Raw genomic sequence first — 13990 nt, forward strand, 5'->3', positions numbered from 1 at the left:
GAAAGCTGATGAAATCCCTAGGAAAAGCAATTGCAGAATATTTTTAGGAGCAGGATCTGTAGGAGCACCCTTCAAGGACCACCATCATCTTTCAGCAAACACTGTCTGTCTCAGGGACAAATCACAAAGGGATTGTGTTAAAGCCTGGCTGGGTCACCCTTGCTTTATTGGAGGTCACTGCAGGTTTTGCCTTCTCAGGCTGAGATGGGCAGGCAACACCTCGTGTCCAAACCAAACCTAGCTGGATCTGAGGGATCCGTGAAGAAGCACCAGTCCCGGATGAAAGTAGGTAGGCTGTACATGGCTTGGAGCTCACTGAAGGATCTAGCTTTGTTCCCTTTCCATCCTTTCCCCTCAAGGATATGGGGCTCCGGAAAGTTTTCTGCATTAAAGAGAACTTGCCTTATGTTTTAGGGGAAGGGCAAATTGCACAAATTGGAGCTGGCTTATGTAGCTGCCCCTCCTGCTAAACAGCATATTTTTGTCCATGTTTGACTGCGTTTTTCTACTGCATCTTCTTCAGCTTTACATAATCTGTCAATACTGGGTTTCCTTTCATTAGACTTTCCTCTCAATGTTTACTCTTCCTCACTGATGTTTCCACCCTTTACATGGCTTTTTTCAGTGATTTGGTTTGATTCAAACTGAAATGGCTAGACTGGTATCTAAAAGTTATTAATTTGGTTATACCTACTTACTATAAAGCACACTACTTGTATCAGTTTTGTTCTTTGGGTAATTTTTAGGGAAAATGTAACACTCCCTTAATTTTAGATGCTTTTTTAATCTTGCTTCAGGCATAGGCTCCAAAACACATGTATGTAATACAGATGCTTAATTTACTCCTCCAAATGTGCAAAGGATATTGCTATGTGCAATAAACATTGCTAAGGGCATGGCTGAAGACAAGAACAAAATAATCAATTACAAAGCTGCTGTAAATTCCTTATTTTCTGAGAATTTCAGCAGCTACTAGTGTGCCTCACCCTCGTGAATTTAAGAGTCTGGGGGACACACTTATTCACAAATGCACGCTCTGTGTCTGTGTACATGAACTGTACAGCAGATTTTGAAACAGCCATCTGAGGATGTTATGGCTTTTAGTCAAAGTCTGACAGTAAAAGCAAGATTTTTGTTTAAATAGGGGGATTTGGAATGTGACTCAGAGAGAAATCATGCAGGATACTGGGATGTCATGAAAAACCCTTAGAAAAACACATTATTATCTGGAAAACCTGGACGTCCAAATGCAAAATCTGCAAAATTTGGAATAACTGGGTCAGATTTCTTTCCTTTCACCTTTCCTCTTACCAGATTGTGGATCCAAGTAAGTGATGTCTGCAGTAAAACACAGAGCAGCGGACAGGTAAAGGGGAGAGCAATGGCTAAGCTTCCACCAGCCTCAGAGACACTAGTCTTTCCTCCACACAGCTTTAGTCTCTGGTTTTCACATGTAGGTGTAAATCTGGCTTTGGGCTATGATGCATTTTTGCCAGGCACGGTTAACATTAATCACATTTTATTTAGATCAATATAGATCTCTTTGATGCATGTAGCAATTGCTCACTGTTCTGTATCCTCTAAATGTTTGTATTTAACAATATCAGTTCTAAAAGCAATTTATACCTAGGTCACAACCCCCTTACTCCCCAAACCCCAGTATTGCTGGTAATGTAAAGTCCTACTGCTCACAAAATATAACATCAAACATTGCAGTCCTGATTTTTAATTCTTTTTTTTTTTTAATGTCCTAATAGTCCCACTGATGGCATTGGCTTCCTTAAGAAGTATTTGTCACACCAGAAAATCTAATTACAGTTTCACTGTGCCTTCCCACATGGTGATCTGAAATGCTTTGGTAAAATTAAGCAACCTATCAGTACTGTATCTATTGCAGATGAGACACCTACAAGTGCGGATCAGTGTAATGCAGTCATTGATTTTAGGATTCTCAATCCTCCAAGGACTGTGACAAATCTATACATTGTCCCTGAGTGATGGGGTTTGTTTTTGGATTTCTGATTTCATTGGAGAAACCATGTACAAGTTAACGCAGGCAGAAAGTGCTCTGCTGCTGCCTTGATGAGGAGGCTCAGAACCATGTGTGGATCCTTCAGATCCCAACCCTGGTGCGTACTACTAATTAATAGCCAGATAACTGCAGTCAGACAAACACCGTTTTCTTTTTTAAGACAAGAAAATGAGAATGATTTCAATATTCTTGCTTTGCTCCAAATCTGCTTCGTTTTGGAGCCCACTTGTATTGTATAGGTACCATTCCTGGTCAGGTTTGGTGATGCGCTGATGTGAAGGAAGCATTTGGCTCTCCAGTGCCAGTCAGTAAATCTTGCAAGAATAGACAGAAAAAATCCTGTCCTGCTGTACTTTTATCTGGCATTTGCATGTGTATACTTATCACTTTGACACACAGCAGATTGTATACAGATAAAAGTGTCCTTGTAACAAAAAGAGAGATTCTATTTCTGATAGACCTAGAAAATTAAGGGACCATGCCAATAGGTGTGTGAATGTACATACACACACAGAGCCCTCCAAATGTACACACTTATACAATCTTTTATGCAACTGAACTTCAATGCAATGCAAATGTTTAACAGGTATGGCTTGCAACCCACTGGCTAAGGACAACTGAATCATTTGCTAAAGAAAGAAGGGGAAAGTTCTTAACAACATCTCAAACGTCTCAATTTTAAACTACTCAGAAAAAGCAAAAATAGATGACAAAATACTCAGATTTCGGCTAATCTTTAAGATCTAATGCACACACAGACAAGACATTTGGGTATTACACTGAAAAGCCATGTAACAGATATACCCTGGATATTGTCCTCAGCAAATAATTCTGTCATTCCAAACACCACAGCAACTTCAAGCTTTCCCCATGTACTCAAAGATGAATAAATCAATATATATTCTTTCTTTACCCAAATTGTAAGCTATTCTCAAACCTAACTGGAAAGAACACGCTGGCAGAGGTGCAGAATGGGCAGTTTTCCGGTCTCCATGTAAAGCCTGCAACATCTGACCCACTATGGATGAAGCTGGCACTGAGCAAGGTATACCCCGAATATAACACCTAACACAAACGTCTAACAGGGACTGAACTCCAAAATACTGCACCTTAAAAACATGACTATGCCTAATTGTCAGTGCTTTTTGGAAGTGTTAAATTTGCTTCTGTTCTGCTTGGAGCGAGTATTTTCTCACCCTTTCTTTGCTATGATGATGTGTTATTGATACAATCCACCTTTAAATCTGGAAAGAAAAAAAATACGATATTCCATCTATACGTGTGTTTAAAAGCGTGGCTTCACAAAATGCATGACAGCCTTACAGCAGGGTTTTCTGGTCACTCACACCGACCTGCAGAGCCAGGTTTGCCACTGTGAATCACGCAGATGTTCCCAATTCATGACCCTCCGCAGACAACATCAGCTCAGAGAAACTCCAAGGAATAGGCTCTTCTGCGCCGAAAAAGACTGACATTATTTCATCTACTCTACACCTCTGAAACTGCTAGTTTATGCAACATCATTACTGCATGAAATACAATTCACACATGAATGGCTGTGAGATCCACTGTTAAAGGCACAGACTCCTCCACATACTTTGTTTGCCATCTACTTTCAATCCCTACCCAACTTATTGGGCAGACCCCCAGAATCACATCATTCATATATAAAACTGTACATTCTCCACACTAAATAGCTATAAGAACTCTCATTTTTTCAAGAAAAAGCTCAATTTTAGACTACAATAAGAAAAAAAGTGTTTTGTATCGACCATGAAAGAACAGAAATAAAAACTGCGCTATTCAGTTATTGACATAAACACCATCATGCACTGTGCAAGCTGTGATTTCAGAGCAGTGACCATATCACGTGGACCTGGGAATGTGTCTGTCACATCAGCGAGTGTTGGATCAGACTTATGAAAGCCAGACCTGTATATATGACTTGAACTTTGTATCTGGTGAGTCTTGCAAGCCAAAGAAAAGCACGCCTCACTTACTTTCCATGTAAACAAGTACAGACCACATCACCAAAAAGGGTCTGAGATTTACTCAGCAGATCAGTGAAACATCTGTAGTCTTTCACATATTTCACAAACATTTGTCCAGTAACATGTGGCATCCTTTCTGCCATAGGCAGAGCAATCAAATCACAAAGAAAGGAAGGATTATTAAAACATAGATTCTATTTCTACATTGTCTATAGAGAATATAAATATATTCTAGATAAGGAAATATTTAAATAAAGTTATAATTCATATAGAATATAAATATAGACTATATTTAAATACATCTCTATTCTATATTGTAGCTGATCTAAAAGCACCGTTGCAATCTGGGGGAAAAGTTTTTGTTGGCTGATACTCAAAGACATATTTTTGTGGTTTAACCATGGTTTAAATCAGGACATGTATAAAAAGTTTCTCCATAAATAAGCAGTATGAGCTTTTCAAGAGGATCTATAATCTTATATTGTTTAGTTGCATTATATGCATAGGTTTTCCTGGATGGCATATGCAATTTTCACTGTAGCATCATTTTTAAACCTGAAATTATTCTGCATTTATGATATGGAATTTTGTCATCAGGGCTGCTTTTAGAGAGTTGGAAATTATGGCAAAATCTGAACAAATAAAAGACTGTTATGTTTGCTGATTTTAAAATGAAATGAGAGTCTAGGAGCTGCATTGCGCATTGTATCTGTGTAACCATACCTTCTGACACTGAGCAATCATAAATTACAGTATTACTGGAAACCCAGAGTTGACTGATTAAGAGGCATTTGAAGAGGTCTTTCCAAATAACTACCTTCCTGACATGAGCGCCCTGAGAAGCCAAGAGGGTCTGTTTGTGTTTCTCCACTGCAAGCAGGATGGAATCCAGAAATAGGTAAGAAAATGGGTTAGAGGCTTACAAGGGCTAGTGCGCCTCAGAAGGACAAAAATGTGATGCTATTAACAGAGGGTGTGTAAGTGTGAACGTATAGCTGAGATTGGGTGTAAGGGGCGTGCAGGCGAGTTAATCTGTCTTTGGTCTGTGCTGCAGCATCTTCTGGGGCTGAAAGAAGCTGGGCCGGGCCCTGTCATGCTCAGCTAAGCAGAGGCAGGCTGGAAATCAAGCCTGAGACAGGATGGGAAGAGCATTGCTGTTCGTGTCTACGTGTGTGAGAAGAAAGCCAGAGCTGTGATAAGACCCCGCATGTAATTAGTCTGAGCACTCAAGATGCCTGTGCACTGCTCCTGCAGTCAATAAGGTCTCACGGGGTGCAGGTGCAAGTGGTTGCAGGCAAAAAGGGGAACACCAAGCAGCCTTGCACCCAAAGTCTCCTGTGTCCAATTTCACCTTAAAGAGATGCTTGAAGGCACCACAGACTGTGTTGTGGCTTGAAGGGGAGACAGCCTCACCCCATGCTAAGGTGCTGGCCAGATTTTTGTTGTGCTATTCCCATAGAGGTGGAGTTGGGAGAGGGGAAGACTAAACGTCCCAACCTAATTTCTTTTTAATGGTCTGATGGAGCGTCTAACGTGAATCTTCACTGTCCCTGCTCTCCAGCTTGACTTCAATGACTGCTTTCAACAAACAGCCTCCCCCAGACAGGGAAATTCTGCTACCTTGCCCAAACCTGCTCAAATACTTTGAGCTTCCAGTTATACGTTTAGCACGGGATTTTGGCAAAATGCAGGAGAGGCGCATACTTTGAACTGGAGATAGACTTAAAAACAGCCCCTTGATCATCAATGATGTCTTTATCCACTGAACCAGAACTGAATTTCATAAACTCTTACACCCATAATTTCTTGATCTCCTCCCTATGTGTCTGTCAGCCAGCGCGTGCAAACCAGGGCATTGTAAAAGAGTTCATACGCCTATATTCCTGCAGCCCTGCAATATGCATTATAAGTAGCTTATTTGAAGCCATCAGTGACCACAGATTAGCAGGGCGATATTCCCTCTGGAAATCTTTGAGCCTGCACTGCCTTCCCTCATTACAGAGGCTATCGGGTCTGCATTACTTTGCATCCGCTCACCGAGGGGGCTTTACATTGACTCCGTTTGGGGTTTAGGAGTTCTGCCTCTGAGCAGATCATGGGCAAACTGGGATGCTCATTTCCAGTGCCTGTCAGTGAAGGCGAGCCCAGCCACAGCACCCGAGTGCCCCAGCGTCCCCAGGCCAGGGCTGGCTGCTGGGGCAGGGTGGGCTCCAGTCAAGCGCACCCATGCAGCGGCTTTGCTCCTTGTGACTTCTGCCCAGTGCACAAGTCCTAGCTGGGAATTAAAAGCCTGTCCCCTCCTAATCTCCAGGGGTAAATTTCAGAAGCTCCAGCACTTGATAATTAACAAGTTCCATCATTCCCCTTGCTGTTGCACTAACTGCCATATTTTTAAAGCTTTTTATTAAAAATTAATTTCTTTATTTTGTTGGAGACCCATCACGCAGTCACGTGGCTCCCTGTCATGTTTCTATCCTTCCTACTCATATTCGAGTTATGCCATCAAGCTAATATATTGTGACTGCTCTTCTCTCTTGTGACAAAGCCTTGCAGCTGCCTCCAAATCAATAGATGTCAAAGAAATATGAAAACAATCATGACAGAGAACTTAAATCCTGGCTAGAGTCTGCATAATAAAAAATGTGCTTCTGTTCTCAAGGCAGCGGATTAATTTATCCTAAAGTTTAGTCAAATTTTATTCTGGTACCTTTTTCCCAGCAGATAGAGCTACATCTGTTGGGTTTGTAATGTAATTTGTAATTACTGCCCTTCATGTGGTCCAATGCCTTGAACCATCTTTAATTAAAAGCATAATTAAGGGAAGATCTAAAGGAAGACAATTACCAGATGGTCTTTTTTTTAGAAACAGTTAGTTGCAATGAGTATGTATCCCGGTCCATTTCTGACTTGGACAAAAAGGCAGGCTGCCTCCTGCACAATCTGTGAGGCGAGAGGCTGAGAAGGGGCTTGGGCATCCTGGGCAGCGCCATGGCCAACAAATGCAAGGGGGGACAGGAGGGACGTTGGGGCAGTGGAGCCTGGGACAGAGGACTCCCCTGGCTCCACTGCATTTCCCAGGGCAGGTGAGCCCTGCTGCCCTCCACCAGCCCAAAGCTCTGGCAAAAACCACCCCAGCCAGCACCCCCATCACTGGGGACACCCTACAGCTTCTAGGAAATGTTTTCCTGGTAAAAACAGTCATTAATAGTAATAGCAATAATAATAAATAGTGATAGCAATAGTTATGATGATAATGATAATTATAATAATTATAACAAAAATTAAAATTAATGCTACTAATAATAGTGATAATAATTGTAATAATAATAGTAATAATAATCATAAGGAGCTGAGCCCCAGAACAGCTTCCAAAAATGAACTATCGTTGCTGCCCTGGGTGGGGGGCACCGTGCTGGAGGTGACCACAACCGCCCAGCCTTTGGTCATTGCAGCCTGAGCTTAGGGTTTTGGCTAACCCTCATCCAGAGGCTGCGGGAGGATGGAGGTTAACCGAACCCCTCCCTCAGGCTGCAAGGTAAGGGCATCTCCTCCACCACCTGGCTGCAGCAGGGTGAGCCTTGCTGGGGTGAGTTCTGGGGTTCTTCCTTGCCTCTTGGGGTACTCTTCTTCCAAAAAGAGCCCCCGCACCTGGAAGCTTCAGAGACCATTACTAAAGGAGAAAGGGTGGGAGGGGATGGTAAATAACCCTGAAAATATGAATAATGCAGCGAAGTGCAGAATTATGTGTGAGCACAAAAATTCTAGGGGAAGCTGGGCATAAAAAAAGAGAAGAAAAAAAAAGAAACCTCGAGCAGTGGTGTAATGTAAATTAAATTTTTGATGTATTACTAAGATTTCATTATTTGACTGTTCCTACTCAAAGTAAGGCAGCAATGAATTGTAATCATTTCAATTATCTTCAAGATAGTTTCTTTAGGACACAAGTTGTCAAAGATAAAAAAGTACATTCTTGCTGCTCCATGGGTCCATTTTCCAGACGGTTTGTCGTTCTTGCTGCATGATTTAGTCGGGCTTTTTTTGCATACTCCGGCTCTCCCACAAGCCCTCCGCGGGGGCGCGGACCCACTCCCTCCCCACACGGACCGGCCGCGCAGGGTTCCGCGCCCGCGGAGCTGGCGGGGGTTGCCCTGGCGACCGCTTCTTCTCCATCCTCTTCAATTAACTTCGCACAGAAGCTTTTTAAGGGGGGTGTCCCATTTTTGCCTCTTATTTTTGTGGCTCTCCTGCTCCCCTTTCACTGACATATTTCCTGGCCCATTACCCTGATAAACAAATAAACGCGGGGCGGGCGGCGCAGCACCTCTCCTTCCCGCGGAGCACGGAGGCAGGATCCGTCCCCGTCCTCATCCCTGTCCCCTTCCCTTCCTCGCAGCCCTACAAATACTGTTTTCTCCCAGCTGACATCGGTTGCTTTGCAAGTGAGAGCTGCTCTCCGCCTGGAAGGCGCTTAGGTCTCTTTAAGCGCAAACCAAATAACATTTAAATGCCATTTTACTACTGAGGCATTATTTATGTAAGTGGCCGTCGGAAATCACCGCAACGCGGGTCCCCATTCCTCCCAGAATATTGTCCTTGCCGGTTTATTAGAGCGCCTGGTTTAAAAGAGGCTCTTTCCGAATAAAAGAGCGCGTTTCTCCCCATTATTCATATCTACGGAGTCCCAGGCCTTTAGTACATTAAAAAAGCTTCAAAAGGACAATTCGCCATCCACAGATATTATATTTGTGAAATGTCCTTTTGTCGAAGCTTTTAACACCTTCTTATAACGAATCATTTGTTCTTTTCTTTTTAATTTTGATAGACAATTAGCCATCAAATATACACCAGTTGACTGTAACCGAGCATTAAACTAGCCTTTATTTAACGCTAATTTAGCATAGCTGCTTTGTTTAACTTTGCCATACAAGAACCAGGTTTTGTAGCAAAAAATAGGTGTAATTTTATGTGGGGCTTCATTTCTTTTGGCCCTCTACACAACAAGCCTTCTCCTCTTTGTAAGCCATTCTGTTGGGCAGAAACACCGTTTCGGAGTGCCTAGCACCTGGAGTCTGGAAAAAATTAGCATTGATATAGATTTAGTTGAAATGTAATCTCTTAAATCTGTCCAAGATTCGGGGAGATAATTATACTTTCACTGAATTGCCAGAGGTCAGCGTCTCTGTGGACCTGAGGAGTTGATTTACTAACAATAGTGTTACATAAAAAATGGTGTTGGAGATTATAATGTTAATAGATGCAGTCACTGGGGAAAGCAGGCAGGCTACAACTAATTCGATGGAACTTGGTTTTTTGCTTTACAAGGATTCAAATCACTTGCAGCATTTAATTTAGAGGAAGGAGTTTGGCGGTAATTACAGCGAATAGAAAGGTCTCCTTGGAATATTAGTTATTTTTTCCCAAGTTGGGACTCGGGGTTTTGGGGAGAGGGTCCCTTTCCTCTGGCCCCGGCTATGGCCGGGAGAGCCGCGCTGCTACAGCCCTGAGCTTTTCCCATCTCGGACCCAGCAGAAACCTGCTCACACAAAAGAAACGGGAATGAAAATTATTTGTTTAAGCGCTGGAGCTGCCCCTTGATGGGACCCGATGGTTTTCAGGGAGACTCAGGATCTCTTTTTGCTAGCGGGGGATGCTCTCCGGGCCGGGTCAGCATCGCCTCGGGCAATATAGGACCCACGTCCTGGGTGAAAATGTTTCGTTGGCATTTTGGGGGTCGCGATAGGAGCGGGCCAGGGCGGGGGGCTCGGGTCCGTGCCCGGGGAGCCCTCTGTCGCCTCCCAAGGCTCCGGGAAAGGCAGGGCTTACCCAAAAATGACCTGGCTGGGACCAGATGGCCCGGACACGGACCCGGCCTCAAGCAGGGCACGCTGCATGCTGCCTGTTAGATATCCTGAGAATCCCAAACCCAAGCCCTTGTGCCACCGTGTCCTTCCCCCGCCGGGGACGTCCCCCTCTTAGGCAGGACCGCGGCTTTTCCCTGCTTAGGCGCCGGCCACGAGTGGGACGGGGCCGCCTGCGGGGTAGCAGAGCAGGGGCCGGGTGTGGGTCCCATGCCGGCCTTAGTCCCTCCGGGGAGGGTGTCCCCCGGGGTCGGTCCCCCGGGGTCTGCAGCCTTCCCGCTCCTAGAGGGGACCCTGCACATCCTGCCGATTCGCGAAGCTGGCAGTGGCAGCGCTGCACGGGTGCGGCTGTGAGCGGAGGAGCGCGGCAGACCCCCTGCGCCGCATTCAGCCCCCGCTAACTCCCGCTGAGGGTTGCCGCCGGGAGCCATAAATCCAAATCAATTACCTACGGGACACACCGCCGCCGACTGCGTTTTGCAGCCCGGGCCGAGCGGGCGGAGGGTTATCACGGCGGAGCACGGCATGCCATAAGGGGATGCGCTACCTGCACCCCTCTGCGCTACGGCCGTGCCGCCACAAAGGCCAAGCCGGGAGAACGGTCACTGGGGTAGCGGCTGCTGCGGGTCGTCGAGCCCGCGGCCGCGGCTCCTGTGAGAGCCGGAACAGCGCCGGCGCCGCAGCCTCCGCGGCCCCCCGACGCCCTCCGTCCTGCCTGCTTATGTTTTTAAAGTCCAGCCGATCTTATATGTAACAGCAATCTATATGTTAATTGAAAACTTCTGAATTTAAAGAGGTTGTGACAAGTTATAATTTGTCTTGTCAATGTCTGGAATCCTTGTTTAGCTCTTTAGTTGTGTCTGCTGCTCGCGCCTGTCAGCTAACAGCTTGCCTAACATGCTGCCTTCCTCTCTTATGGCACGGAAATGACAAATGTGCTGTTTTATCCATACAATTTATTTCATTATTGTTGCCAGCACGAAGCATCACAATCAATCATAAGGAAGTCCAGTTGGCAGGTGTCAATCTTGCTATGTTTTTGTACATCTCAGTCTATATTTAATCCAATTACAGGGGTCATGGAGTAAGTGCAAATCCCCTTGTTACAACTCACATCTTATTCAAGATTTAAAGTAAAAAGTCAACTTGATCACATGGGCGCTTTGGGGGACCTCCGATACCTTTTGATATGTCCTCGTCCCCTCCCAAATTATGCAGAAATAGCTTTTTACTAAAGAGTTATCGCTGGTCGGTTGGGGTTTGAGGTGTTTGGTTTTTTTTTTCCCTGAGTGTTTGTGTGCAAATGAAGTATCTTGTTATTTTGCGAAAGAAGAGGGAGGCTTTAATGATGGGAGATCTTTCCGCTCATTGCCCTTTCAAATACAATTGTAGATCGAACTCAGCCTTGTCACGTTGAGGAAAAGTGAATTTCTAACATCCAGGACGTGCCTGTCGACTTTCAGCGAATTGCATCCAATCACCCCCAGGGAATTCAGCTAATGTCTCAGTCTAAACCGGGATGAGGGGAGAAAAACAAATCAAACATTGTCCGGAGTCACGCTTATTATGAAAATGTTTTAAAGGATAGAGAAGGGAAATAATTCAAGACAGCCCACAATAAAGTTTTAGACAAATTAATAGCATTAGGAGTCCTCGAGAAGGAAAAAAATAGAGCGCGGGCGAGAAAGTCCAGCTACAAAGTGAAGGTATAAAGACATGATTTATAGCTGTACGTTTCTTTTTTAATCAAGAAGTTGGGTTGGGTTGTTGGGGTTTTTTTAAATCTTGATTTTTTTTTTTTTTTAATTTTTTTTGGATGAGAAAACGAGGTTGCCACATTGAAAATAATAGCCTTATTATCCAGTAGGCTACAGTGGGATTCTTCACAAGGGGAAATGTTATCTTTCTGCTAAATTTCTGTCTTTAGGACTCTTCACTTCACAGAAGTTTCTCGCAGCATCTTAAATGCCCCCCTCAAACACGCACTCCCGCACACTAATCCCTCTTGTTCCAACAAGTTTGCACCTCGCCAGGCTCCCAGAGCGGGGTGCCCCCTGTGAGCCCTCAGCCCGCCCCGGAGGAAGGTAGGTGCAACTCTCCACCAGGTCGTAGGAGAGCCTGGCAGGCTGCAGCCGCACCGCAGGCAGAAACCACTCGGAACTTCACATGGCAACGCACAAGAAGCCGTTTCACTAATAACTCCAGTATTTGTTATTCGAAGAGATGGAGCTATTCATTTTCTATCAAACTGCGAGAGGATATAAAAGAAAAACCAACAACGACAAAACAAGAGCAAAATTACATTTCTGCACCAAGGCTCAAATGCAATCCTGAGGCGAAAGAGAAATGTTAGACAAGCAAAAAAACGTGTGGGGGAAATGCAAAGAAAGTATTTAAAACCACATACCTTGGACAAGGGCAAAACATCCCAGCTAAAATACGAGCCAAGTGCCTCTTTCCTTGAAAGCCAAAACCGCGTTTCTACTGCAATATTTTCCCTGTTCTAGAGAGTTTCCTTTGGTTTTTACCGTTTATTGTAGCTAGTCTTGGACCCTGCAGCCTGTGCAATGCCACAGTAAACAAATTGTTCTGATGTGCTTATTATTATTGCTCAAGTTCTGCTTGGATAGAGAATTAAAGCTCATTATTACAGTGTGTGTTGAGAATTGCTCAATCTACGTGAACACGGGGGTTTGGAGCATCCTCGGGAAAAAAACCAAATCCCAACCAAACCAAACCAAACCACGCACACACACAACTTCGTATCTTGGTGTAAATCATATATGTATAATGTTTATATACTTAGATCACGTCGCCGTGCTCCTATCCGCTGCCCGCACACTGCCCGGCTCCCCTCCGCGCCCGCGGGGCTCCGCTCCCTCCTCTGCGGGCCAGGTGAAGGTTGCGGACCCGACGGTGACATCAGGAAAAAATGATAACGGGACACACACACACACACACAGGAGGAGGGGGAGTGGGGGGGACTTTTTCTCCCTGTCCCCGGCGCCGCTCCTTGCCCGATCCACCCCGGCGCCGCACGGCTGCGCGGCGGGGGGCGGCCCGCTCCGCTCCAGGACACCCCCGTCCGTGTCCGCGGTCCGAGGGGTGAGAGGCAGGCCTGGCCGGGGGGGGCCTGGCCGGGGGGACCTCGCCGAGGAGCGGCCGGGTCCCGCAGCTGCAGGATCCCGCCGGCCGCTGAGCGCCGTGGTTGGCACACACACGCACACCCCCCTCGTCCTTTTAATTATTATTACTTCTACTTATTTATTTATTTATTTTAGCCTCACGGCCAAACACGGACTCTGCTCCCGGCGCTCCCCCACCTTCCTGCCTCTCTTCCCACTCCCTCTATCTTTCTCCCCCGCCTTTTTCTTTTTTTATTTTTTCAGGAGATAAAAAGGCAAACAGAGAGCGTTCTGGCGCTGGCGAGGGGACTGTTTGCCTGCCTCCGCCGAGGCCTGGCCAAGCAGACTTGGCTTCACGCCTGAGCAGTTTCTGGAGAGCGGCGCTCTGGAGAGCAGGGGAGGCAGCACCTGGCCCTGCTTTAGGAGCCATCTCCTTTTATTGACAGCCAGATAAGCAGGCGGGAGCCGTGGTGTTTCCAACGCTTCCCTGGAGGACCCTGCCGGGTTGCAGGGAGCCGCAAGCCCCTTAATGGCAGCGGCTCCAAACACGCCGCGAAACCCCTTCCTGGCAGCGCCGCCGGGGCAGCACCCCCGGGGCCTCCGCTACCTGCTAACGTGCGGGACTTACGCGGCCCGGCTTCCCGGGCACCCCGCCGGCCCCCGGCCCACAGACCAGGAGCGAGGAGTGGGGACGGGTCCCAGCCCTGCGTCACCCCGGTACCTCGCAAAGCCCGAGGGCGGCAGGTTCATGAAACATTTAAGTGTAGTTCAATAAAACCATCGGCTGGGAGGGGGATGGACCACAGTCTGGGCTGATAAATTATTTACCCTGCCGAGTGCGTGCAAAGAATAACGTCCTCTATCCCTCCGTTTCCAATGGGAGAAGGTGCGGATGGAGAGCACGGGGAACCCGGGCAGGACCCGCCGGGCCCGGATCACAGCGCAGGCGGGCTGTATGCGGGGCACACCGCGGCCTGGGCTCTC

Source organism: Strigops habroptila, chromosome 4, assembly GCF_004027225.2.
Source record: "Strigops habroptila isolate Jane chromosome 4, bStrHab1.2.pri, whole genome shotgun sequence".
Taxonomy (NCBI): Eukaryota; Metazoa; Chordata; class Aves; order Psittaciformes; family Psittacidae; genus Strigops; species Strigops habroptila.